The sequence below is a fragment of the Acomys russatus genome, chromosome 7, assembly GCF_903995435.1.
Source record: "Acomys russatus chromosome 7, mAcoRus1.1, whole genome shotgun sequence".
NCBI classification, from domain to species: Eukaryota; Metazoa; Chordata; class Mammalia; order Rodentia; family Muridae; genus Acomys; species Acomys russatus.
The window spans coordinates 6,110,350-6,135,371 of record NC_067143.1 but is presented as its reverse complement, the minus strand read 5'-3'; the positions used below and the strand labels follow the sequence as shown (position 1 = coordinate 6,135,371).

General features: G+C 51.7%; 1 protein-coding gene across 1 annotated transcript in view; it reads left to right on the top strand.

The window, feature by feature from the left end:
- Abcc8 (ATP binding cassette subfamily C member 8) overlaps nucleotides 1–25,022 on the top strand; it is a 114,865-nt gene that overhangs the window by 74,143 nt on the left and 15,700 nt on the right.

The following is a 25,022-nucleotide window of genomic DNA, read 5'->3' as shown; positions in this document are numbered from 1 at the left end:
GAGCATAAAATAATCATGCATATCTATGAGATGCAGTTGAGGTTTCAGGTGTATGTTTCGGATGTGCACACATCAAACCAGGCCATTAACGTTACCACCCGCCTCCGTATCAGTTCTCCTGTTAAGCTCTTTGGAGCTAGTCTATAGTCATTCAGAAAACATATAGGACGTTACTGTGAGTTACCCCACCCAGATGTGCGAGATGGTGCTAGGAAAGAAAAGTAAGTCAGACCCAAAAAGACAGATAAGGGCGACTTCTCTCTCATGCGGAAGCTTTGAAAAGCCATCCCTGGGGCCAGGAGGTAGAAGATTCATAAAGATCTTGCCATACAAGTGTGTGGACGTGAGTTTGAGTCTCAACACTCACATATAAAATAGCCAGGGGGTGGGGGAGGCTTGGGGCATATAAGGCCAGCACTGGGGAGACAGAAACAGGAGGTTCCCTGAGGCGGGCTGGGCCTAATCAGCAAGCCCAGGTCCCAGGGAGAGACTTGTCTCAAACAAACAAAAACTAAACAGTGGGTGCCTCCCGAGGAACCGGCACCTGGTTGTTGACCCCTGTTTTGCCTGCGGGCGCACACAGCAGTCTCAATATAGGAGAATGATTGGGAAGGGGGTTGGGGGGGGGGAGAGGAGGATAGTGGGAGGTTATGTAAACCAGCGTGTAAAAGCACCGCCAAGTGCAGCTCTCTTCGGGAGAATGCGGAAAGCCTGGAGCTGTTTGCGTGGCATCTCTTCCGAGAGGGAGTGGTCGGGTGGAGGCCTCTCCTGGCTGCAGGCAGGTGCTCCGTGCTTCAAGTGGTTCTCGCCATCCTCTTCCCAGCATCCCTGGCTTCTGTTTCCAGGAATCGAGGCACAGGTCTTAGGCTAATGGAAACCTCGTGTTCCTGCCATCGGCTCCAGCATGGGGTCCCAGCAACATGGAAGAGTCCAGGTGTCGTGTTTCCAGATGGGGCCCATGATGGGATTGCCAGATGGGTTTCCGGTCTGGTCATGAATGCACACGCTGCAGGCAGCCTGTGGGCGGGCATGATTCGTTCTGACATTTGTGATGGCTTCAGTCACAGGGTCACCAAGAGTTCTGGTGTCTTGTCCCGGCAGCTAGTGGCAGGGGTGGACCGGGCACTAAAAGAAACACTGGAATGCCCACATCCGGCGCTTCGCAGAGGCGTGACAGTCAGTCAGCCAAAGTGCCATCAGTCCACGTGCGGGCCCATGTCAGAGCTCTCTCTATGCTGAGCTTTGCTGATGACTTGAGCATAAGGAAGGAATAGGCATGGTCCCACACAGTCTTAGGGGACATTGGCTGTGACAGTCAGGAGTGGCCATGCACAAGTTAGAGGCACGGGGTCAGTTCTAGACGTCCTTTCTTTTGCGTTGCTTGCCTGGTCCTGTGCATTTGTTTCTTTCAAGCATTTATGGACCACCTTACTTACTGGCTGTCTCTCCTATGTGCCAGGCCCTGGGGTCGGCACTGGGTGAGAAAAGATGCTGGTTGTAGCCAGATGTTGTTTATAGTCTACAGGAGAAGCCCATCATGCAACAGTGTAGTGATTGACAAGAACAGAGACGACATTCTGGATGCCCATAAAAGTTATGAGTTTGTACCCAGCCTAGTCTGAGAGGTGGCGGGCGTCAGAACACTGGAGGAGACGCCTGTGGTAGTTTCTCTGGGATAAGCATGAGTTACCTGGGTGAGAAAGGAACCTCCAAGCACAAAGGCTTCGGGGTGGGAAAGTGATGCGGGTTCCATCACTACCTTCCTTCAGTAGGTGGAGACCAACTCATAGAAAACTGTGTGTCCAGGTCGCTGCGCTTACTCCTGGGCCAGGGAGGCACGGAAGGAGCTTAGGCAGACTGAAGATGTGACTGCCATCTCTGTCAATGCTCTGTGCTCAGGGGTCCGGACTCCAGACAGGCAACGCGACAGTCTCAGGCTGTGTCTAAAAATCCAAGGGCCAGAAAATCAGCTCAGCTGTGTGTGAGGACTGGGGCCAAGTGTCCACAAAGGCACAGAATAGTGCCTCTCCACACCCCACGCACTGCCTGTCTCACAACACAGTTTCCCTCCGGCCTCCTATGTGGAAACACAAGCCTTTTGTTTTGTTTTTGTTTATACCTTAGTCTTCTTGAGACCATTTCTTACAACTGGCCTGGAGCTTCCCACATAGCTGAGGACGGCCTTAAACTCTGATCCTCCTGCCTCCCACCTTCTGAGTGCAGGGATTCTGGGTGCTCACCACTATACCCATCTCCTGGTCCCTCCTTTCCCTAGCTCCTCTCCTTCATCACCTGTCCCTCTCCCTGCCATCAGTGCAGCTGCTGAAGGTCACTTAAGTGACCCTGGTTTGCCAGGTTGGCTGAAGAGGAGCAAAAATCAGTCCTGCTGGGGGCCTCCTGATGCACTTCTGTAGCCCCCAGCGACAGGGTAGCAGGCCCCTGCTTTCTGCTTCACTCTGTTGACAATCAGACAGAATGGAAAACCGCCCTACACACACACACACACACACACACACACACACACACACACACACACCACCGCTTCAAAACACATTTTCCTTCCTCCTAGCACAGCTTTCCATTAGAGCCAGGTTGAGTCCTGCCCTCCCTCCGCAGGAGGCAAAGCTGGAGTTAACCTCCCTGGCACATGAGTCCTGAAATATTTATGGTAACTTAGGAAATGAAAAGCTTCTGGTATCACAATGTCAGGCTGGTACCCACAAGGCCAAGCTGCATTCCGTGGACAGAGCCAGGGGAGCCAGTGACTTGGTCTGCTCTGCTTCAGGTGGGTTTGTCTCCTCTGCGTGGGAATAGGGAAAGCTAACACAAAGTTTGCCTCGGGACAAAGATTGCAATGGGGGAAGGATGCTAAAAAATAATTGTTGGATTGAGTGAGTAACTCTAAAGGGACTTTTTACAGTACTCATGCCTCTGAATCATTGCAGATGGGCCTCATTTTTATAGTGATTTTTCAGGCCTCTTACCCTAACGAGCTAGGTGTAGTGACACACACACCTGCGATCCTCAAACTTGGGATATAGAGATAGGAAGTCCAGGAGTTAAAAGTCATCTTCAGCTACACAATGCATCGAAAGGCAGCCTGAAATACATGAGGCCTCATCTCAGCCAAAATCACACATGTGCATGCACACACACACACACACACACACCACACACACACACAAATACATACTCCACAGACACACACAGACAACACATATGCACACTATCACTTACACACACAAATGTAATCACAGACACACACATACACTTACAATCATACACACACATGCATGCACACTTGTATGCGTGCACACACAAATACACACTCTCCCACACACAAATGCATACACAGACACACATACACACACATATGCACACTCTCACTTATGCACACACGTAATCACATACACATACATTCTCACATGCATGCACATACACAGACACACATACACACACATATGCACACTCTCACTTATGCACACACGTAATCGCATACACATACATTCTCACATGCATGCACATACACAGACACACATACACACACAGACACACATATGCACACTCACACACACACACGTAATCACAGACACACACGACACTCTCACATGCACACACGCAGACACTTACACACACATGCATACACAGACACACATACACACACAGATACACATACACGCACTCTCACAACACATGTAATTACAGACACACACATACACACACACACACACTGTTCTAGTTTACTTTCTGCTCTTTTAGTAAATACCATGACTAAGGCAAGTTGGGAAGAGAGGATACATTTTGCTTACACTTGCAGATCACAGTCGACCACAGCGTAGCAGGACGGGAACACCAGCAAGAGCTTGAAGCAGGAACCGCAGAGGAACAGTTTTCCTAGCTCACTGCTCGGGCTCAGCTAGATCCTCTACTGCCTGGGCCCATTGGCCTAACGGTGGTGCTGCCCACGGTGGGCTGGGCCCTCCTCCTATAAAACATCACCACCTCTCCCAGAATCTTATCTGGACAGTCCTTCAGTGGAGGCGCCCTCCTCCTGGGTAACTTTGTGTCAAGGAAAGCCTGACCACACCCCCTTCTATCCTCTGCTGCATCTGACGTCATTCAGCCCATAGCTCACACTTCTCACGCTCACATCTGCGTGCTGGCGTGCGCTTCAATCTTTTGTTTTGATTGTTTTTTGTAGTAGTATTTGGTGGTGGTGGTGGTGGTGGTGGTGGTAGCTTTTTGTTTTTGTTTCCTCACAAATCAAAGGGAATCACCCACTCTGGACCAGAGTTAGAGAGAAATCTGTTCTCCGTTGAATTTCCTGCCTCTTCTACCATTGTGGGAAACTGTGGAGCCCAGAAAAATGGGACCTCAGGTCTTCACCCCACGGCAGCTGCCTGTTCGTTCTCCTCCCCCAGTTGTCTGCCATACTCAGAGAAGGACAGAGTCCCAGCCTCAGGTCCCCCAGTGACACCCCCCAAGGTGGCCAAATCTCTCCCAGGGTGATGGATGATCTTCAGAGAGGTGTTTGAAATACAGCAACTGGTGGTGCCCTTCCCCTAGATCCCACCCCAAAGGGGACCCAGAACCTCTCTAGTGAGCGGTGGGGGGGACTGGAAAGCCACATTCTCATCCCCTCTCGCGACAGTCAGCACGGCCCAGAAATTAATTCTGTCACAAGCAGGCTCCACATTGCTGCCTCAGCTCTGAAATGTTCGTTTTTAACTTATTTATAGCTTTTCTCATTCCTCAAAGGAGCCCAGGCATCTCTAAAAATAAAGACAATAAAACAAAAATATACATATTTTAACAATCATGACCAGGGGAAATATGCATTAGAATAAAATATCAATTATGGCAGACTTTTCTGCCTGCCAAATGTCCCCCCAGAGATGTTCACCATCACTTTACTAAGGTGCCCTCCGCTGACCCCCATGCTGGAAGTTTCTAGCCCGCCTCATTTTGGGTGGTTTGTTGCTACAGCTGGAGCTGTGCTCTGCCGTCATGGCGCTGAGGCTGGCACTACCTTGCTGATGTGATAGCCTTTCTTTCTCTTGGGTGATTATTCAGGATAAATGCCCAGGAGATGGACCACAGGGTCAAAAAGTCGGGAGTTCTCTGCCACTCCCGACACACAGTGCTAGATAGCTTTCTCTGAGTTGTGTCAATGCCTGCTCCAAATTGCAGCTTGTTTCTGCAAGGACTGGAGGCTGAAAGGGTGAGGCACCAGTGTTCCTGCCATCTTACTGTGTTATCTTGATGGACTAGAGACGGGCAGAAGGGAGGCCTCTGTCTCGAGGGTACCTCGGGATAACTGGCTCTGTGGGCAGGAGTCACACTACTTCAGGTGTATGGCTGTGTGGCTGGTGACAGTGGAGGGTGCAGGCCTGACAGCTGTGTGCTTTTCCCAAACAGTCGTGGCTGTGCTGTGTCCTATCCAGGACCCTTGGTACCATAGTTGTAACCAGTAATGTTTCTACCCCCTGAAATAAGCCATAAAGCAGGGTGGTGGCATCAGGCGAGTGCATTGTCAGGCAGGGCAATTGCAATATGGCCATAGTTAATGCTGGTATTGATTAAACGCCTTCCAGTCTTGCAGGAAGATTAGCACTGCCCAGGGCTTCAGCCATAATAGCGGAGCATTGTCATCTCCCCTTTCAGATTAGAAATTCCTGAGGAAAGATAGACATTTCCTTCCCGCCTGCTTGATAACTCCCCTAGGAACTTGTTCCCCATCCTCCTTCACGTCCGGGCCTTCCTGGGAGAGCAATACTCACCCCCTTCTTCTGAGGGGGGAGCCCTTGAGAACAAGGACCATGCGTGTGCCCTTCTACCAGGCTGAGTTTCTCTGAAGCAGTGGCCGCAGCTCCAGACATCCCTGTGGGAACTAGCTACTGCAGGCTTCTTGCAGCAAGGAGCCGGCCAGGCAGCATCTGGACTTCAGAGTCTCAAAGGCTTGGCTGTTTAGCAGACAGGACCGATACAGTAGCTTAGCCTTTGGCCTTGGCTAGAGCCTCCTGCATCCTGCTCTTTTGGGCTTTAATATGGGTAATTGCAGAACCAGCCTCTCCCCCCACGCTCCCTCCCCTCCCCTCCCCGAACTTGCCTAAAAGAATGAGAGAAGAGGGTGGGAGAGACCCTGAGGTAAGGCTTTGAATTTAGTTAGTTAATTGGTGTGGGGGGGGTGGGTGTGGGGGGGGGTGTGTTCACACATGCACACGTGTACACACACATGCCATGGCACACATGTGGAGGCCAGAGGACAAACTGTGGGAATCTATTCTCTCTTTCTACCTAATGGGCTTTGGGGATGGGACTCAAGCTGTCCGATTGGTGACGTTACCCACTAAGCTAGTGCACCAGCCCCTGAGGCTGGACTTCTAACAGAATGAGGAAAGGGCCTCTACTCCAGATAGCAGCTACCCAAGCTGAGCATGGGGTACAGGCCCTAGATCTAAGGAAGACCCCGATTTGTGCTCTCAGTCTCCAACCCCTCAGTCTGAGGGAGTTTGAAATCCCTCCCGAAGAGCCCTCACAATCTAGAAAGTGTCTGTACTGCACAGGGATATGCCTGATCTTGAGGTCTCGGAAGGAGCAGCCTTTGGGGACCCTGAGACACAAGCTGCTTACTGCTCAGCCATGCAGCCATGCAGCCAGTCCTACCATGGACCTTGCTCGATCGCTTCTTCACAGGACGGAAGCAAGGGCCGGGGTTAGCGGAACAGGAAGCTCTGGGGAAGAAGGAAGGATGGGGCTGCGGGTGCCCTCTCTGCAGATGCACCCAGCAAGCTGGGCCTCCACTCATGCGCGCTAGCCTGGCCAGCATGGCAGCCTTCTCTCTCCTCTCCTAACCTCACCTTGTGCTTCCTCCACAGTCTTCATGAACACAGCCATTCCCATTGCCGCCGTCCTCATCGTAAGTGCACCCTTCTCCTCTGCGCAGGGTTGGGGAGGGGACAGGTGGGGGAGCCATCCGAGTCCCGCTCTTCCGTGCAAGGATCTCAACAGTTGTATCGGGGTGTGAGGTGGATGTAGATATATTCCCTCCCGACTCCAGAGAGACGGGGATTCTGTCTCAGGTCCTGGGGTACAGGATACATAGTAGCTAGAGGAATGAAACCTCCTTTTACAAAATAGCTATTGAGCCTGGAGATATGGCTCGGTTGTTGGCAGAGTACTTGCTAGTATGCAAGATGCCCCGAGCTCCAGGCCAGCATCACATATGATGGGCACGATGGCACATTCTGTACCCCCAGCACTTGGGGAACAGAGGCTGGAGTGCCCATTCAGAATTACTTTTGGCTACACAAGTAAGTTCCAAGGCCAGCCTGGGCTACATAAGGCCCTGTCTCAAAAATGGTAAGAGGAGACGTATTCTTTAGGGAGCTTTTAGATGGCTGTTTGCTAACACACACAAAATGGAACATCTGTCGTAAAAATGATGGGAAAGTTAGGAAGACGAGTGAAAATGGAGGTGAACCCCTCACACTCCCTACTCAGCATCGTCAGGGTGTTTCTTTCTCGGCCTTTTTTAAAGCAGATGATATGTCACTTCTACAGAAATAGGACTGTGTTGCATACACGGTTGTATAACCTGCTTTTTTGGATTTAGGAAGATGCCACGGCACAGCTCCTGTATTATGGACAGACATGATGTGCCTCTGAACAAAGCTATGCATAAGCCTAGCTGTGGAGGCAGGTCACTGCCCTACAGCAAGGTCTGGGGCCCCCGGAGCCCACCCTTCACCCCCACCTAGCTGCCCCCCTGCCCCCGTGCCTGTTTCAGAACTGAGGTTCTTTTAAAAGATATTGTTATTTCCCCTGAGGCCGGCATCCCTGAGGAGCCTTGGAGGGCACAGGCTGCCAGGCATGCCGGGGAATTCATTTTCAGTGTGATTTATTGAGGCAATTCCTGGCCTGGGCTCTGGGAACTGTGCTGCAGAGCCAGCCAGGTAGCTGGGGACAGACCCAGGAGGGCAGTGTTATAGCAACAATTTTTTGCATTTTCACCAGACTGTGGACTAGGGATGCTCACACCCAGAGTTCTAAGGGGAGCAGGGCTCATCCCTGCTTATTCTTGGCACAGAAGGGAGGGGCCAGAAGGGAGCTGCCACACCCCTAAGCATGAGTCCTGAATTTTCTGGGGACATTGTCATGGAGGTGACTGAAGAAGATGATTGCCTCTAACTGAAAGGTTTCCCCCACAGTCCTGAACAGCTCTCAGCTTCCAGGACCTTGGGCTCCCACTGTGGGAGCACACCAGGGCGACCCACACCCTGAGTCACCGCACCCTCCCTGTGCCTTTATCCACAGACCTTCGTGGGCCACGTCAGCTTCTTCAAAGAGTCGGACTTCTCACCCTCCGTGGCCTTTGCCTCCCTCTCTCTCTTTCACATTCTGGTCACGCCTCTGTCCTGCTGTCTAGTGTGGTTCGGTCCACTGTCAAAGCCCTCGTGAGGTGAGAGAAGGATCCAGGCCAGGATTTGCTCGGGGTGGGGGGGCCTTCCATCTCAGCACACGCCTCCCTGAGATCTGAGCCCTTCTGAGCACCTGTCATGGGAAAGATTCTGTGATGCTCAGATAGTAATTGGCATGCTGCCTGGCACATAGTTGTGCTCCAATGACATTGTCAGTAACTGGTCTGAACCCCAAGTGATCTTAACATAGCCAACCTTAACTCTAATGGTTTAACTATAAATCCAACTAACCATCTTTAACATTAAACCAACCTAACCAAACAAAGTACCTCCCATCCAGACTACTCCGATGACTGGCCAAACTTTTTTTTTTTTTTTAAGTCTTTAGGGGCTGTGGAGTGTTAACTCAAGCTAGTGTGCTCACCTGGTATAGTCAAGGCCTGAATTCAATGACCACCAGTTTAATATATATATGTATATATAAGCTTGGGTGTGGCTGTGCATACCTGTAACCTCAGAGCCTGGGAAGTAGAGGCAGGAGAATCAGGAATTCAAAGCTCTCCTTAGCTATACTAGTAAGTTTAGGCTGACTCGGGCTACATGAGACCCTGCCTAGAAACAAAACAATACCAAAAAATGGGACAGTGGGTAGAGGGGTGTCAAGATGGCTTAGCGGATAAAGGTGCCTGCTGCCAAGCCTGATGACGTGAGTTCAATTCCCAGGACCCACGCAGTAAGGAGAGAACCACTCCTTAAAGCTGTCCATAGCACATGTACCTGCTGGACCCTACCACACAAAACAAATGAATATATGTATTCTTTTTAACTCCTGGTAACACTTGGTACCCTGCCCTCTGACCAGCTCCCAGGCAGCACAGCCTTTGTGGGGCACACGTAGAACCTAAGAGCTGTTTTCTCAGTTCACACCTCCTCCTCTCCCCTCTTCTGCCCCCCCCCACAACCCTGGGGGTGAAGGGTATCTCTTCCTTCCTCTGCAGCGTGCAAAACTGAGTGAGTTCCTGTCCAGTGCAGAGATCCGTGAGGAGCAGTGTGCTCCCCGAGAGCCTGCACCCCAAGGCCAAGCTGGCAAGTACCAGGCAGTAGTAAGTATCCAGACTCCCCCTGACACTTCCAACGTTTCATCTGAGGTCCTGAAGTGTGTGTCCAACCTGCACTGGGCCCTCACATTCCCCCCCAGAAGGGGGGTCCTCCCAGCCCAGAAGCCCTCACCTCCTAACCATCCTCAGCCCCTCAAGGTTGTGAACCGCAAGCGCCCAGCCCGGGAAGAGGTCCGAGATCTACTGGGCCCACTGCAGAGGCTGGCCCCCAGCATGGATGGAGATGCCGACAACTTCTGTGTCCAGGTGAGTCCTCAACCACGTGTCCAAACACCCAGCCTCAACACCGTTTCCAAGAGAAGCTTCAAGAACCTGCTTTCCGAGTCCTCTAAACAAAGCCCCCACCCCCCCGTGCCAGGCAGGAGGAAAGCCAAAGACACTGTTTCCACTCCCACTCAGCAGAACTCGCTTTTTACTCTCTAGGGTACCTCAGACAGGGCTTTGTCCCCCACTGTCCTGCCCAGGAAGCACTCCTAGGGTTAGAAGCAGTATGCACTGACCTTCATAGGGAGGGGAAACAAGGGACAGTCCACATTGACAACCCCCTTTCTGTCGTCTTCTGCACCATGGCCGGGATGGACAATAAAGATCATCGGAGGTTTCTTCACTTGGACCCCTGATGGACTCCCCACTCTGTCCAACATCACCATCCGGATTCCCCGAGGTATGCCAGCTCACCCTTCCGGACGTGCCCCCCCCCATGCCCCAAACAGAGAAAAAGGCCAAGTCAATGTTGTTAAGCGCCTGCCCTCTGCTACCTAGCTGGCCATTCTGAGGTCTGACTTCTAGACAGAACCAGGCTGCAGCCGAGGTCAGGGCGAGACAGTGACACCTTGATGTCAAACCGTGTGTTGTCAGTGACATTTTAACAGGTGTCAGAGTTGAGTAGTCTAGGAGGGCTGTGAAAGTGGAGGTTCTGAACATAGGTGTGTTCTCTCCCATCAGCGCATGGCAGAGGTCAGAGGTGGGAGCCATGGTGGCAGTTTGGAGGGACACAAGTGGCTGTGCTCCTGTCAGAGACCTCTGCAGGAGGAAGCAGAGGATGTCGGAAGTGGAGGAAGGACCTAGGAAGCCAGAGAACAGTGTCAACACTAGAAGGAGAAACTCGGGGAAGGAGACTTCTTAGGGACTCCAGGTTGGGCAAGGGATGAGGGTCTGGAGCCAGCGCACCTGTCATTTACTCTCCTGGGGGACAGCTGCTCAGACTCCATCCAGCTCCCCTCCCATCTGTTGCCCTCCATTGCCACAGGCCAGCTGACCATGATCGTGGGCCAGGTGGGCTGCGGCAAGTCCTCACTCCTCCTCGCCACCCTGGGGGAGATGCAGAAGGTCTCTGGGGCCGTCTTCTGGAACAGGTAACATTTGCTCCTCTGCCTCCAACCATCCGTCTCTGCAGGCGATGCACCGTTCTCGTTTGTTGAATGCTGTAGTTTTTCTCATATGGTCACTGTTAGGATCCATTCAACCCTTGCCATGTAGTGTGTTGCGCTCTTTGCACAATTCTATGCATGAACGGACACCAGCAGGGTATATATTACCAATTCTCACGCTGTGGATGAGCTGTATTTGCCCTAACTGACAAAACTAGCAAGAGGCGGAGCGGAGATTCGAACTCAGATCTGCTCACTCTTAAGTCTCATATTTCCTAGGCTGTATTTCCTCCCTGCCAACATGGCTTTCAGCAGACTGGAGACCATTCAGAGAGAGTGTGCCAGGCCCACAAGTAACCCAGACAAACACCTTGGTTTCCAAAGATCACTAGCTTCATTAAAGAGCCAGAACCTTAGGCAAAGCCCATCATGAATCTATTATTTATACCCACCTACTTCTAAAAGGCAGTGAAATTAGCTACTGAAAGATGCACATCAAATAGAATCCTTAAAAGGCAGGCGAGGAGAGGGAACGAGGAGAAGCGAAGAGGGTGGAGAGGTGTTCAGAACCTTAGCTGCAGATGCCCCCACAATGCCTGGCTCGGTGCCCTGACATTGCCAAGAGAAAGAGATGCCCCAGTGCCCCAACTGGAATTCACAGCTCTTATTCATGACTGAGGGGCTGCAGTCAGTACAACGGGAGGGCCAGCCTACCCTACAGGTCGTTCTTAAAAGGAAATTACTGAAGATGACAGGTTTTGATAAACCCGAGCAGAGAGAAATTGCAGCGCAGAGAGAGCTGACTACAGGCTTCGCACTTGTGGCCTCTTTTTCCAAACTGTCCCCAAATGGTGTCCCTGGCAGTAACAAGTTTCCATCCCTGGTGTGGCTGTGGGCTAGCAGGTGAGCCCTGCTTGGGGTTCACTGGGGGTGCTGTAAGCCGTGGGTCCTGTTTAGGAGCGGAAATGGCCCTGCCTCCACTCGCCATCCCACTGAGAGACTCCTTGGCAATTCTGGGCAGGCCCTGCGACTGGCTTGAGTTCACTGTGCTAGTTCTGATATCAACAGCAGCTCCTCGAGGCTTCTGGTAACGAACCCGTGCCTATCAGCCATGTCTGTGTGACAAGGCAGGCGCCTCAGTGAACTGTGGGCTGAAGAAAGCAACCGGTGTTTATTGGGTCCCTGCTGAGGACAGGTCCCTTAGCAAGCGTGATCTCACCAAACCCATCCACCTCAAGGCAGCAGCCAACTGGGGCTCTGGAAGTTTGGGTCACTTTCTGTTGCCATATCTGAGCAAGACCCAGGCTTGGCTACTGTCCTGGGTCTTGATCTTAGGGAATTATTCTTTTTTTTTTTTTTAAGATGTATTTACTTTATTTATTGCATATGAGTGCTTTACAGAAGAGGGCAGCAGATCTCATTATAGTTGGTTGTGAACCACCATGTGGTTGCTGGGAATTGAACACAGGACCTCTGGAAGAGCAGATGGTGCTCTTAACCACTGAGCCATCTCTCCAGCCCCGGGAATCAGTCTTTAAATTCCACGTGGAAGGCAGTCAGGGCCCAGTTTCTCCTCAGGGTTAAATTTTTTTCCAGAGGGGATTGCTGAGTTCAACCCTGGAGCTGCCCCTGGGGCTCCCTGGACTGTGTCCCACACAGCTAGGAGGCCAACGTGCCTCTGAACCTGGCTGCTCTCCCCTTCTTCACTTTCTCTGCACCCCACCGCACCCCACATACATCATCACACCAGCTCCTCTGACCACCAGAGGTGGCAAATGACGCACCGGGGATTCAGCTGGCCCCCAGTGCTTGGGACCTGGCTGCTTCCTCTCTCCTCAGCCAAGGGGAGGCAAGGAGCCTCTCCGTGGTGACTAAGGCTGGATGCCTTTCCTGAGCCAGGCACTGAGCAGGACCTTCAGTGCCTGTCAGCCCCTCACCCTGGTTTCCCCATTCAGCAGATGGGAAACTGAAGGGAAGCAGGTTACCCAGTTCTCTCATCACGGCAGAAGTAGGGTTTGCAGCCACAAGTGCGCACCTGTGAGACTCCACTGTGAACAAGTAACATTTCACCTGATGGCCCAAAAGTTAGCAGCCTCTGCATGCCCCCCTCCCTCTCCCTCCCCCTCCCCTCCCCCCCCCTTCTCACACACACACACCCTTCATAAAGCCACTACATGAATTCAGGCCTTGCACTCATCAGACCCCCTTTCCTCTGTGACTGTCCAGGAGGAGAGACTGAGGTGCCAAGATTCTTGTTCCCCCAGAATCTACCTTGCTCTCCTTCATGGGCCAGCTCCCCTGGGCATAACAGGTTAGCCTGTAGTCACCCTTAGGTGGCTATGAGAACCCATCTCTGGCTCAATTCCAGCTCTGGCTTCTCCATACCGATACATTAATTCGACCAAAATATGCTGATCTGGGATGCCAGACCCTGTGCACAGCAACAGGAACTCAATGATAGTTAAGACTTGGCCCCTTGCCAGGTGTGGTGACGCACACTTTAATCCCAGCACTCGGGAAGCAGAGGCAGGCAGATCTCTGTGAGTTCGAGGCCAGCCTGGTCTACAGAGTGAGTTCCAGGACAGCCAGGACTGTTACACACACACACACACTAAAAACCCTGTCTCAAAAAAAATAGAAAGAAAGAAAGAAAAAAGTAGGGCAAGGAAACCAGTGTGCCACCAGAGCACCCAGAGAATAAGGAACTCTGTGGCTGAGGCAGGGGGAGGCCCACTGAGAAGGCCCTTGACTTCTCAGTGAGCTAGCTAACGGGAAAGGCAAGGGTGGAAAAGGATGGTTATCCTAGATGAGGTCGCTGCACAGGCAAAGGCGTGCTGATATTGGAGAGCATGGCTCTGAGCGCCTGGAGCACTGGGTGTGTGGGATGCAGTGATGAGGGACTGATGAAGCGACCCTGGCAGAGATGGATGCACCAGGCAGAAGAAGTAACGTAGAGCTGAAGGGCTGGACAAGCAGCTGCTCCTGATAACGGATGCTGGAGTCGGGGACGGGGCAAGAGGGGAGGCCAGTTAGGGGCTCGTTAAAATGGCTGCACACCAGAGAGTCTAAACTGATGTGGCTCTGTTGGCTTCTGCTGTTTGTCCTGCAAAATCCTGGAGCACTGTGTCTCCACCTGGACCCCTATCTCGGAGCAATGAGCTGAGAATGGGAGCTACTGTACGTTGGATGCCTCTCTTTCCTGGGAGGAGATCCGAACCCAAGATATTGGACCTCAGGTTTTCAGAGAGATGTGCTTGCGAAGAGAGCCAAGAACAGAATAGCTTTTGACCAGGAGGCCCCTCCTGATAGTGCTCATGCCTGCTGCCGGATGCAAGGGCCCTGTCAGGACACTCTTCCTTACCAGGGCCAAGCCCTGGTGAGCAGGCGGCCAGAAAGATTTCCAGGGGGCACAGGGCAGGAAACTGGGAGATTAGGGAGACACAGCACTGAGAATGCTCTGGGGAGATGGAGGACGGCTTGTGCTCCTCGGAGGACCAAATGAGCTAAGTATGGCTAAGCAGGCAGGAGCAGATGCTCTGGGCCAAGCTGCCTGAGATCAGATTTGATCTGTGTGTTTTGGAAAATTCCATAAGCGTCCTGCCCAGTTTCCCCATTTAACCCATGGGGGTGAGGCGAGGATTAGCCTAGCATGTAGCAAGAACCCTATAAATATTATGATCGACATAATTTTGCAGCCATGTGCCTCCTTGCCAAGAACAAAATTCTCATACTGTCCCCCAACCTGTCTTCCCAGGAGAGACCAGAGAAAGCTCCCTGGAGACAAAAGCCACATTTTATTTTTCTTTCTAAGTCCATAGTCACTGTAGTAAATGAATTCATTTACAAATGAATGAACTAGGGACAGCTAGGGACTGTGTTAATGTGCCTCTATCCCACAAGCCTTTGCCCAAGCTGCTCCCTAACTAGCCGAAGCTCCAAGCTTTCTGCAGCCACTTTGGGAAGGAGCCAGCCCTGTGGCCGTACCTTACACTCTCTGCAGCGATTGGGTCGGGGGAGGGGGGCCTCTGGGCCCCCAAAGGTTCCCTGATGCTCTCTCCAACAGCCCAGAGCAGGACCTTCGGAGCTTCTCCTTTGAACTGAGGAGAAGGAAGAACTGGTCCTTGTTCCCAGGTAACTTCAGGGAGACAGGGCTGTGTAGAAGGAGCCCAAGGGTGGAGAGCTACCCTGAGCAGACCCTGGTTCTGGTTCTCAGCCACGTGACTCCCACGTGTTCCTTTGTGTAAGTCATCAGCCCCTCCCTGCCTTCCTGACTCAATGAACTGTCAACCTGGGAATTTGCAAACTCCCTGTGTAATCTCTTAGAAGAAAACATGTTAATGAAAGTCAATATTAGCAGACACACTCAGGCACAATTCATTTCCCAGTAAGGGAAGAATAAGGCCATTAGTCCCTACGCTGGCGTGACTTCTAATGTCCCCCTAAAGCCATCAGGAAGTGCACGGGGTGGGGAGAAAGTTCCCACCCCCGTGAGAAGGTACACATCTGGTTTCCCCAGGACTCCCTGCTCCCTTCTCCCTACCACCTACTGAGGCAACCAGAGGTGACCTGTGGGTGTGTCTATCTATGCCCAATAATGGCTGTGTTGCTGTTGGCCTTTCTCAGAGCCTGCCTGCTAGTTTGTGGTGTTTAGCTCAAAGCTACCTGATTCCTGCTCTTACATGTACCCAAGTGTGCAAAGGAGAGCCTGGGGACTCGGGTGCCCCTGAGTCTCCTGGAGGTGACCAGTGAATAAGAGACTCCGATAGGACCAGCCAGGCTTGGGAACCAGGTGGCCTCTTCCAAATGACTTAAAAATTACATTTCCTGCCAGACCTGGCCGTGTCAGCCTGCGATCCCGTTTTCAAGGCCCTTGAGTTCAAAAGCAGTCTGAGTAACTTAGCAAGACGCTCAAGAAAAAAAAAATAGGTATGAAGGGAAAAAAAAAAGTAGGCATGGGGCCATAGCTCAGTGGCAGACCATTTACCTGACATCTTGAGGCCTGGAGGGATGGCCCAGCAGTTACCAGTGTTTACTGCCGTAGCGGAGGACCTGCGTTAAGTTCCCAGCACCCGTATCTGGAGCCTTATAACTGCCTGGAACTCTAGTTCCAGGGGATCTAACACCCTTTTCTAGACTCCCTAGGCAGCCATAAACATGTACACCACACATACCCACACAGACACACAAATACACGTAATTTAAAAATAAAACGCCAAATGCACCTTAAATGAGGAAAGATGCACAGTACAAAATAGACAAAGCACTCACGATCTCACCTCCCCAAATGTCCTGGCTTTCATTTTGTACATTTGTGTATCATCTTCTCAAAATTCTCAAATGCTTTGGTTTCTTCTACTTTTCCCTGGCGTCTTGTAACTCTCGTCTGCCAGATTCACCCATCAGACCGTGGCTTTGTGCCCTGGTGTAGCTTGGCATGCAAAGTGCAGGCCAGGAGAAGCAGGGTGCCCCAGAGAGGTCCGGTCAGGAAACTGCTTGCTGTGGAATACAGAGCTGGTTGCTCTATAATACTGGCACTTAAGAGGCAGATGCATGGCTTCCCACAGTCTCAAAACACGGGGGGGGGGTGGGGGGGGTGGGGGGGGGAGGGCAACTGAGGAAGTCGCTCACTGTGGACCTCTGGCCTCTAACTGCATGTACCAACAGGTGACATGCCCACAAGAAGAAGTACATACAAAATGCATGCACGTGTGTGCTCGCACATGCCGGCGCGCACACACTCTCACACGCACACACTCCAGCAGTCAGTGAGAGAGCATGCTTGCCACGTGTACTTTTTAGTTTGAAATATATTCACAAAGCCTTACTAAGGTGCCTGCTGGAGGTTTGGGGCTACAGTAGAAAGAGCAAGCGAACCCCAATCAGCACCCTAACTTCTTCCTCTGTTTCTGACTCTGCTGCATCGAGCCTGTTCTCCAACCCGGAGAGCCTCAGTGTGCTCATCTGTAAAGCGGGGCCCGGATGCAGGTTGTAGGATGAGAGCAGACTGAGAGTAAACTCGTCAGCACTGAAGACGGGCATGGCTACCAGCGAGAACTCACACCTCCCTCCCTCTTCACTGGTGATTAATAAGCCTGCTAACAAGCTCCATTTATTACAGATCAGTCACGTGCTAAGCACCGTGGGGGCTGGAAAGAATGTTCTTCCTGCCTTTAACTCCCAAGGCAGTCCATTAGGGGCGCTAATTGAGCAGCCAGGATCAAGATGATCAGGGCCGAGTCAGGACTAGAGGAGCCTGTGCTGAGCCCTCTGGGAGGCCATGGAGACCACATCCTCTGCTGCTCTGGAGAAAGTCTCCCGAGGAGAAGCTTATCTGGGCTGTGGCCACAGGGCAGGAGTTTGTCAGCTCCGGTTTCTTCTGTCTCATGTTAGTGGTCTGCCTGTGAGCTGTTGACTGTGGCAATCTGGTGCTTGCAGAAGACAGGCTAGGTAGGGAGAACGGACGGGGACCACAACAGCCAGAGGAAAGGGCCAGGGATGGCAAATGTGTCATGACCTCACCTGGTCCTGCCCCAGAGCTGGATGGGTACCTATCAGGCCTTTGTTCTTTTCTGGTTGTGTCTCTTTGAACCAGTTAGTCTCTCAGAGCCTAAATATATGTGCAAAATGGAACTGAGAAATCAAAACAACTCCGTGTGGCTATTTAGCATGTTTAAGTGATCATTTTAGGGTTGGAAAAATGGTTCACAAGTTAAAAGCTGCTCTTCTTGAGGACCCACGTTCAGTTCCCAGCACCCACGTGACAGCCCACATCTGTCAGAGCACAGGGCAAACAGACAAAGGCTAAATACCCATATACAAAAACAAATAAATAAATAGCAAAATAAATCTAAAAATATTAAGTGACCGTTCTATTACAGTGTTTATCAGTACTTTTAAGGCTCAACAAACAATGGCTGTCTCAGCATTATTAAAATAAGATAACTGAAAAAATAAATAAAATAAAATAAGATAACTGCATATGGTATGGTTCAAGTCCACAACATCTGGTGGGTGGAAACAGGAAGATCAGGAGTTTGAGGTCATCTTTAGCTACAGAGCAGCCTTGAGGTCAGTCTGAGCTGCATGAGGCCTTGTCTAAAAATACTAGCAAGGCTGGCCAGTGGTGGCGCACTCCTTTAATCCCAGCACTCATGAGGCAGAGGCTGGTGGATCGCTGTGAGTTCAAGGCCAGCCTGGTCTACAAAGTGAGTCCAGAACAGCCAAGGCTACACAGAGAAACCCTGTCTGAAAACACCAAAAAAAATTAATTAATAAATAAATAAATTTTTTTTAAAATACTACTCATTTAGTAATTATAATCACAAAACCCTGCATGAGTTCAGAGAAGGTTGTGTTTTCCCTCATGTGTACGTCACAAGTGCACATTTCATTGCTGGACGGGGATTCAGGAAGGGTGAGAAGTGTTGAGCTGGGACAGGAGAAAAACCACAGAAAGGCTTGGCCCCGGTGTTCAGATCACTGTTCTCCAAAGGCACCTCTTACTATGACAGGACTCACCTCCCTGCGCTGACAGTCTCAAGAAAGCCCCAGGCAGATCCACACGGCCTGTTGTGCACACCAGCACTTTCTCCTTTTTACAGACTGTTGCTCCAATCATTTCTGACCCACCCTCAGATCCTGCGGTTTGAGAAACACTGTGTGCAGTGATGGTGACCATGCTGGGAAAGCCACGATCCCTCCCTAAGCTCAGTCATCCGGGGTGGGAAACCACCTTGGTACCCAGCCAGGCTCACCGCTGCCTCAGGTCTATGCCAGGAGTGCCAGCTGAGCCTGTGCTGTGTGGAGGCTACTCAGCAAGGTGCTGGGGTCGAGATGAGTCAGTTCTGCAGCAAAGGGGCTCTGGAAAGGGTGGGAGGTGGGAGGGATAGCAACTTCTTCTCCGTGAAACTCCAGTGTGCTGGGAGGCAGTGGGAGTAACCGGTGCCCATCTTTCTCTTTGACCCAGCAGCCTTCCAGACAGCGAGGGAGAGGACCCCAGGTACTGCCTCGGGACAGGCATGGGTGGGATGGAAGGGCCTGTGGGTGACAGTGCTAAGTATGAACACAAGACTGTACTGCCAGACGTTCTCAGAGGCATGAGGCTAAGCCATGGAGTTTTGATGAAGGCAAAATGTGGTTTGCAGAGGGGAGGAAAAAACTTAGATGTGACAATGGTTTTTACTCATCCCAGGCCTGATGGTGTGAGCCTGTGATCCCATTTTTCAAGGCCCGTGAATTCAAGTACAGTCTAGGCTGGCCATGTCTAGAACCTCAGACTGGGCCCCAAGGCTTACAGAAGCATGGGGTGGTTGGTTTATAGAACCCAGAAATCAGAAATCTCCATGGAGGACCCAGCCCCGCAGGGAAGCCTGACCTGTTTCTTTCTCTACTTCAGCAGCCCAGAGCGGGAGACAGTGGCTGACTCGGATGCCAGGTACCTGTGTTGGCAGGCTTCCTCAAAGGGCCCCAGGAAGAGCTGCGTTCCACTCTGGCCTGGGAGTTTCTGTAGATGTACCTCATCACACATGTCCATTACCAGCAGCTTCTGCGGTGGTGGGGAGTGGAGAGCGGGGTGCTTTGGAAACTACAACACACTGAACGTGATTTCCTTGGCGCTGTTTGTGTAAAAATGTCCTTCTCTGCCGAGTCTAGCCACTGATGAGGACATAAGGAAGCCAGGCTAAGGAATTGCTTGGTTGGGTGGCGCCTGGGGAATCCTCTCTGCCTCAGGGTTGAGATGAGGCTGAAGAAAGCTCATGGGGAAGGCGGGAGATGGAAGGCTTGTGCCTAGCCACCTGAGGCCTAGGCTTTCCAGGACTTCCTGGGACACTGTGTCAAGCTCTGATGCAACTGTGTCTGCAGAGGCTCTCTAGGGTCTCCTCCCACCTGGGAGAGTTTCCTCCGAAGGCCTATGTCACAGGGGGCCTTCCTTCTTCTCCTTTTTAAATGAGCCAAGAGCTGGGTCTCCTCATATACCCATGTGGTCAAACAGCGAGGTTCCCAAGTCTGGCTGTATCCAGATCCTTGTGTGTGGCTTTCAGACTGGGTCTTGGGGATTAAAGAGGCACAAAGTGGGGTTAGAAAGAACTGGAAATCTCTTTTTGGAGAACTGAGTTCCATCAGGAAGGACTTGGCTTGCGTTACCCACCACCCACCATAGATTCCTGCCACGTGCCCTGGCTGGCTCAGTATATCCACCCTCTTCCCTGAGTCTAACCCACCGGTTGGCCTGACAGTTGCTCTGAGTCCAAGCCCCCGGGAAGGCCCCTCCCACTCACCACCAATTCCTTCCAGGAGCAGAGGCCCTGTGGCCTATGCATCTCAGAAACCATGGCTGCTGAATGCCACCGTGGAGGAGAACATCACCTTCGAGAGCCCCTTCAATAAACAACGGTAACAGCCTCCAGGAGAGAGACTGGGGAGGGGCGGGTGTGGTCCTTGGTGCCTGAGCATCCTGTTCAGCCAGCACCATCTTAGTCCAGCTGGGATGGATCCAAATGGCCCTGAGTTCTAGAAGTCTCTTCCCATGTGTGAGAAGAGGAAGAAGGCATTGCTACCCTGTCGAGATAGATCGGGAGCGGGGCTGGGTTGGGCATGTTAACCCTTCCTGCAGTTCCCCATTCTCAGATGTCTAGTCCCCCCACGCACCCACCACACACACACACACACACGCACACACACCCCACATTGCTCCTTGATGATACTTATACCAGCACCCAGTGAGACCTTAGCAGTTGCCTGGGAAGTGTGCCAGGCTCTTGGTACATGTCCTGTGTCCCTGACACAGAAACACTCTTCTGCCCATCTTATGGATGAGGAAAACAAGGTGTGGAAGCTTAAGTGCCTTACCCAGGGGCAGCCAGCAAATAGCTGAAATGGGTGTCAAATCCAAAGCTGCCTAAGGACATGTGTCACCAAGGAACCCTGAAGTCTCCGGGGATGCTGGCTGGCACCTGCTCTTAAGAGCTGGCCGCAGGAGGAGGAGAAGCGCAGGCTAGGCAAATGTTTGCTCAACCATCACCATAACCATCTCCGAGCACTCAGCTGTGATTGTCCCAGATGGTGCCCCAGCATGAGCTCCGGCTGGTTTCCCACTGCTGGGGGACCATAAGCCCCCTCTTATCCCTCACTCAGCCTATTTGCTCCCATACAATTTCATCCTTCAAATATTTAACTTGCCCCGGGCTGTGTAAGCGCTGACCTTAGCTCTTTCCTGCTCTCACGGGTGTTTGTTTGCACAAGGCAGGAAGTGCATTAAAGCCATCACTCACTGAGGCCCATCAACCCAGGGGCTAATGACCGTACATCGACTGAGGCCCCACTCTGATCAGGCCAACCAGATGACTGACTCCCTGTCCTTACCCTCCAGGTACAAGATGGTCCTTGAAGCCTGCTCCCTGCAGCCAGACATAGACATCCTGCCCCACGGAGACCAGACTCAGATTGGGGAACGGGTTAGTGGCAGCCTCCCCTGCTGGCTACCAGTGTTTCTACTGTGCCCTGAGAGCCTGAGTGCCCTGAGTGAATAGTAGGATGGGACAAAAGAAAGCCCTGAGGAGCCTCTAGTGTAATGAAATTGTGATGACTATGGCCCTGAGTTGTGTGATGTCTTCTGAGGGGGCATAAAGAAATCTGTTCATCCCAGATAGAAGAGCAACAACAGACAAAAACACAGTCCCCCCCAAGTTGGCCTTAGTGAACCCAATGCATCTATTGGGGTTAATCACGGGAGTATGAGTGACTCAAAGGCAGCTGTAGCCACCAAAGCCCACGCCAGCATGCATAACAACTCACAAAAGCTGCTTCTCTGCAGCAACCTGCACAGCTTACTGCAGTCTGGCAAGTTGGAGTCACCCACCCACAACAATTGCTTCTGCGGATATAACTGTGGGAAGGGCCCTATGAGTCTTGTAAGTTTCTGGAGCTTTCTGAACCTTGTGAGTTTTCCTTACTTCCTGAATACCATACAGTTCCTTAGCTCCCTGCGTCTTACAAGTCTCCTTCCTTCATCCAGGAGAGAATGCTTCAGTTTATAGGAATATTTACACAGCATCCTGGCCTGATGGGAGAAGCCAGCAATCCTAAGCTAGGGAATGACTCCGTCTCTTCATAGAGCCCCGAGTGCACAGTGAGAGTCTGAAGGACTGAGGGCATGATCTCTTCCTCTCTTTTGGTGACAGGGCATCAACCTGTCTGGTGGTCAGCGTCAGCGAATCAGTGTGGCCCGAGCCCTCTACCAGCACACCAATGTTGTCTTCTTGGTGAGTGACCCAGATGAGGTTTCCATTGGGCCCTAACCCTCATCATCAACATCATCATCATCATCACCCAGCAACCTCCCCAGTCAGGCACAAAGCACTCCTCCTAGAAACACTGCCTTATCTTTCTTACTGAGAAACTGAGACAGGCAAGAATAGTGATTATAACCCATTGTGGACCTTCCCATTGGGCCTCTCAATTACCTCAAGAGGAGGCAAGCTGTCGTTAGAGACCATGTCTCTCAAGGGCAAAAGGACATCCTCAATAGTCAACACATACGCCCAGCTGTCAGGAGGGAAACACATCACGGAGTGTGTGACACCACTTCCTAGCTAGCGTTCAGGTTAGACACTGCTAATCCATCACCAAGCTATTTTCCCAGGGAACTCAAAGTTGTCCTCAGAGCCCTTCTCCACACAGCACTGTAGCCACCAAACATGAGATAAACTTCCGTACCTCGTGCCAAGCTCTGTGTCAGGTGCCTTGGTTGACACTGAAGAATCTTAAGAGCCAGCCCTTGATTTTGAAGATTTAAAGTTTGAATTGGGAGACAGACTCACATCCAGGCAGGAAATTTTGCTGGTTCAAACCTAAGCTGTGTGGCTCAGACCATGAGACAGCTGTGATGGCCAGAGTGATGGGAGGGGGGGTGCTTCCTGGAAGAGAGCCTTGAAGAGTCAATTAAGCAACAGGGAAATGGGGAATTTGGACAAAGGCTGGGCACAAGGAACCTCAGCTCTCTGATCCTGGCTTTATCCTCTTCCCCTCCACCCGACCCCTCAACACGCACGCCGCTCTCCTCACCAACAATACTTTACGGAGACCTGACACGCTCAGCGGTTTATGAAGTTCTGTCATCCAAGGTCCCACCTGATAAAAGTCCAGTGTCTACTTTGCTCCAGTCATTAAGTTAATTGGTCACAGGCAGAGGCTTGGGGTGTGAGATCTTGGGGGCTCTGCAGGTAGGGCTGTAGGGATGCTCAGATCTGGCTTTGCACAGGCTTGCCCCTGGGACAGATAGGATGGGACACTTAGGACCTATTCAGGGCCAGACACAGAGGACTTGTGCTTGAGTGAGTGATAGGTGGAAAATAGCTCACTAGGCAGAAGGCAGAAAGCACCCCACACAGAAGCAGCAGCTCAGGCAAAGGCTAGAATGGCCGGCCCACTGGCGGCCTAGAATGGAGGGAGCTTGAGAAGGACAGGTGAGAAGTGGGCTAGGAAGGAAGACTGGGCAGACTAGGGAGGGCCTGGGGTATTGTACTGAGGAGTTCAGGCTTCACTGGAGATGGGTAGCTGTTGATGGTTCAGGGACAGGAAGTGAGTTGATAACGTCTGTTTAAGAGAGATAACATTTGAGCCCGAGAGGTTAGGTGGGTGACTGAAGGCCACACAGCTAGCCAGTGTCAGTGCCTGGATACACTTCAAAAGAATGCTGAGGAGCTCTGCTCACCTCCACCTACCCCACACACACCCGCCCCTACTTGATCATTTTTCTCAGGATGACCCTTTCTCAGCTCTGGATGTCCATCTGAGCGACCACCTGATGCAGGCCGGCATCCTTGAGCTGCTGCGGGATGACAAGAGGACAGTGGTCCTGGTGACCCACAAGCTGCAGTACCTGCCTCATGCAGACTGGGTGAGACTCTGGAGCCGTGTGTGTGTGCGTGTGTGCGTGCGCGCATGTGCGTGCGTGAGTGTGAGTGAGTGCGCGTGCATGTGTGTGTGCGTGCACGTGCGTGTGTGTGTGTGCGTGTGTGTGTGTGTGTGTGTGTGTGTGTGTGTGTGTGTGTGTGTTCTTCAAAAGAATCAGTCATTGACCCAGCAGCAATGGCTGATGGACGCAAAGCCCTAAGTGGTTTTGTGCAGGCTGGAAATACGTATAGTCCAGAAAGTTGGTGTCACCTAGGCCTTTAGCTATTCACTGCCTGGCTTGCTCCCTTCTGGTGTACCCTGGGCCAGCACCAGATAGCCTGAGAAGAAGTAGACACTTGGTTCCTACCTTAAAGAGGCCTTGTCCAGCCTGCCTCCCCTGGCTGTGGATGCTCCTGTTTAGGTGGGCGAACCAAGTTCCCTGGCCATTGGCCTTTAAGGATGAGTGGGTTGGAGCCTCATTCATATGGAAAATGCTGGAAGGAACAGTGGCAGTAGCCCTGCAGAGAACAAGGCTCCCACAGAATGTGGCGTTGTGAGCCCCACTCTGACTAACCCCCCTCCCCAACACCCCTTCCATATGTAAGGACGCACTTGTTCTCCGTCTCAGTGGGAATCGCTTAATGCTAAGAGAAAGACAATGGGCCTTTGGAAGTCTACACCCGCCTACTCTTTTACCAAAGTTCCCTTGGACAGCAGGGAATCTGAGACCCTCTCTGATCTTCAAGTCTGAGCCAAATAGGCCTGCTAATTAACTTCTCTCAAAATAAATTTTCGTTGTGGAATGAGAGCCTCCTCCACTATGAAAAGGACCAAAAAAAAAAATATCGTAAAACAGGTAGAATGACTTCAGAAAGCAAAATGGTTGTAGTTGAGAACAATCCTGAGTCCAGTAAGGCAGAGACGGAGGTGCCTGGTCCCTTGAGGTACCCATGCACAGGACCCCGGGACGGGGGTGGGTACCAGTTAATGGCAGCTTACATGATGGTGTCATTGGGTGCTTCAAATACAGAGTTTGCTGCATTCCAAAAGGGTACACCCACGGCCGCTTGGATTATACAACTGTGTTACCACCAACTGATAAACCCACCATCAGGACCAGCTCAGGATGGCCTACTCAGCCATGTATAGAAAGTGACGATGTTGGGGTTCTGGGGGTAACCTGCCATGTTGGCCACGGTACACTTGTTAGCACCCACTGA